The sequence below is a fragment of the Halyomorpha halys genome, unplaced genomic scaffold (assembly GCF_000696795.3).
Source record: "Halyomorpha halys isolate HHAL.00 unplaced genomic scaffold, Hhal_1.1 Scaffold28.1, whole genome shotgun sequence".
NCBI lineage: Eukaryota > Metazoa > Arthropoda > Insecta > Hemiptera > Pentatomidae > Halyomorpha > Halyomorpha halys.
Genome location: NW_027110130.1, coordinates 206342 through 209526, shown reverse-complemented (window position 1 = coordinate 209526; position 3185 = coordinate 206342).

Here is a 3185-nt window from a genome sequence, read left to right as displayed (position 1 = left end):
CGTGACCTTATATTGTAAACTGTTTTTAGAGTTCTACTACTGGGTAGTTTCTCTACATCCTGTATCATATCATTATGTCATTATGATCAAATTTACTTGTTGTATTTTTTATACAGTTGTAAGTATCAATAAATAAATTTTTAAAAAATAAACGTTTCATAGTACATCTCTTTTTAATTTTTCATTTACTTTTCTCATTCTTGTTAGCATCATTTAAGTTTTTGTATCTTTTGTAGCCTTATGAAGCCTAGCAATGTGGGACGAAACGTTGCCTCAATAGAAATAGTTTAATAACCTTTTGAGTTTTTATTTTACCGCACCCGGATCATCTTCCTCACAAGTTAGAAGATGAACAAGGAACTCAGTTGCTAAACTTTCATACAACTTTTACTTTTCACTCAATTTAGGCTCTTTGTAATAAATTACTTTAATCAAAACTTAGAATTAAACAATAACATAATAACTAAACAATAACAATAACAAGTTTTGGAAAGAAAGGTTTTAAAACAAGTTGCTCAGAAAATTCCCTAGGAGCTCTTATGCATTTAACATAGGGCTGCTCACAATCCTATGCTTATAACATTAAACATGGTAAAACATTTCACATTTTTTACTTCTTTTTTTTTAAATACTTTTTATTTATTGATAGATATTACAATCTACCACACAGTTGTGGGCAATAGGTAATAGTGATGAATGATCTCATTCATACTAAAATAAAATAAAATAAATAAATAAATGGGAAAAAATCTCTCTTAAAATATATACAAACAGAAGAATAAACAAAATGAACGTAATCAAACTATCTGTATGAAAAAATAAATAAAATGACATAATGATAAAATAATATAATCTCTAGTCACATTTACACTCTTATATACAATATTTACACAATCGACCTGAGGATCCCTGAGCCCACGTCTGAGGGGTAGAGCAGAGCTCAAAAGATCCCAGCGCATCCCTCTCGCCGCATCACTGGTAATTTTACATTTAACATAACATCGTGAATATCCCTATTGAAACAAAAATACCAGTGTATGATAAAAACAACCAAAAAAAACCGATTTACCTTTCACTGTTACTATGAAAGTAAACCACTCTGTTGTTTTTATGATAAAATCCTGAATACACAAGTTCGTCAGTAAACAAAATCTCTGTGCCGCTATAAGCCATGAATGGGTATAGTACTGTAGTAGTAAGGACGTACTGTTTCTAGCACAACAGTTATATAAGGAGGTGATTTGTTCATCAAGCTCAACCATCAGGTTTTCCCCAGGTGGGCTCCAGAACACAGAGATGACTCATGACTTAGCTAACAGAATAAATAATTATCTGCCAAAACCGGATTCGAACCCACAACCGAGAAATAGTAACATAACGTGTTACTCACTGGGCTTACCCCACGCCCTCTTCAGTAATCAGAGACACAAATTACATAAGGAGGATAAAACTTTTAGAAGAAAAATTTTAGAAGCAATATATGTTTCTAAAATATTAATTACTGAAATTCTTCAGTGAATAAAATATATAATAAACATAAACAATCATGATTATGAAATACTAACTAAAATCAACAGATAGTTTTATATATAGTTGACCGTAAAAATTTAAATATAAGAAGAAAGGAATATGGTCCGGGTGCGGTCAAGAAAAACTCAAATAGTAGAAATATACTATTTTAATGAGCCAACGTTTCGCCCCACGTTGCAGGGCTTCTTCAGGGCTATTTTGACGGCAGTCAAAACTAAAATGTGATATTATCTTCTTATTAAATATAAGAAGATGGTAAAAAAAAAAACAAATAGTTTATAACTATTTTAATTTGTCTATACTTGGCAAGACTCATCAATTTTGACTAGTAATTATACATAGTTTTCATTAATGTAATAAAAAATTTGGGGTGAGATAACTGCCTTTTGTCTCCTCTTGGGCTCTTGTACTATAAGTGCCGGTTGCACCAATTGTCGGTATAAGTAAGCTTTGTCCAAGAGTTTAGTAAAACTCCGGTAAACTAACGAACTGTTTCTGGTCTACAGTTTTGTTAACCAGGTTACCAAGGTTACCTGAAACTGAGGCAACCATTAGTAGAGCGTGCTAGTGCTTTCGACAAATTCAGATCAAATATTTATTTAGCTTAATAGAATCAGTAATACAGATAATACCCATTGCAAAAAGGGAACATTTTGAAAAAAAAAACTGGATATAAATGTATATGTACGTAACATAGTTCCTGAGATATAGATTTCTCAAAATAAATTAACTGACCACTAATCTTTCAGTAGATTTTTAAGAAATTATCTCTAGAAATATTGGGCGTAAATAGCTCTTTATATTTCAGCAAATTTACTCTTCTTTAAATTATGTTCTCTTAGATTTTCTAGTGTTGTTGGTAGTTTTTAAGAGCTCCGAATGAAAAATTGATGTTTTTTTAAGATTTTGAAACAATCACCATTTTTTATTCGCCTCTACCTATACTTGGCAGACTCATGAATTTTGACTAGTAATTATAACTAGTGTTCATTCAAGTAATAAAAAATTGGGGTGAGATAACTGCCTTTTTTTCTTCCCGGCTCTTGTTCTATAAGTGACGAATTCGGTTACAAAGGAGCGCCCGTAAGGAGAGGTTTCGCTGTAATATTTTTATTTCTGTTGTATTTTGACCTCTGCATTATTAAAATATAAATTAATTATTTTCCCCATTCTTAGCCTCTTTTCGAATCCTTTTCATTAGAAAATAATTATGGGCTCGCGGATAAAGCCGTTTTTATCAAAGGAGCGATGGGTTGCATAAGACGCGGTAAGGGTGACATTATAGCCTGCGTAGAAGCTGCTCACTCTCTCCTAATAGTCCGTGTTATTATTTTCTCTTTTTTCACGAGAAAGTTTGCGGAACGGGAGAGAGTGGAAGCATGACCTTAAAAAGGGGAGAGGAATCTGGCGAGAGGGTCTAGGCAGAGATAGATGCACGTACCCTTCCCGGTGACAGGGAACAGTGGTATCTGGTAGGTATCGAGTGAAAATTTTTATCGATAGTTTTTTATATATCGAAATAGTAGTTCGCTATATCAATACAAAAATTTCGATATTTTTACATTACAGTTTTACATTGAATTGAAGTATAGAGAAATTTAAATTAACAAATTTAGATTTTTATTAACTTTAATATCACAATTAAATATTTACAT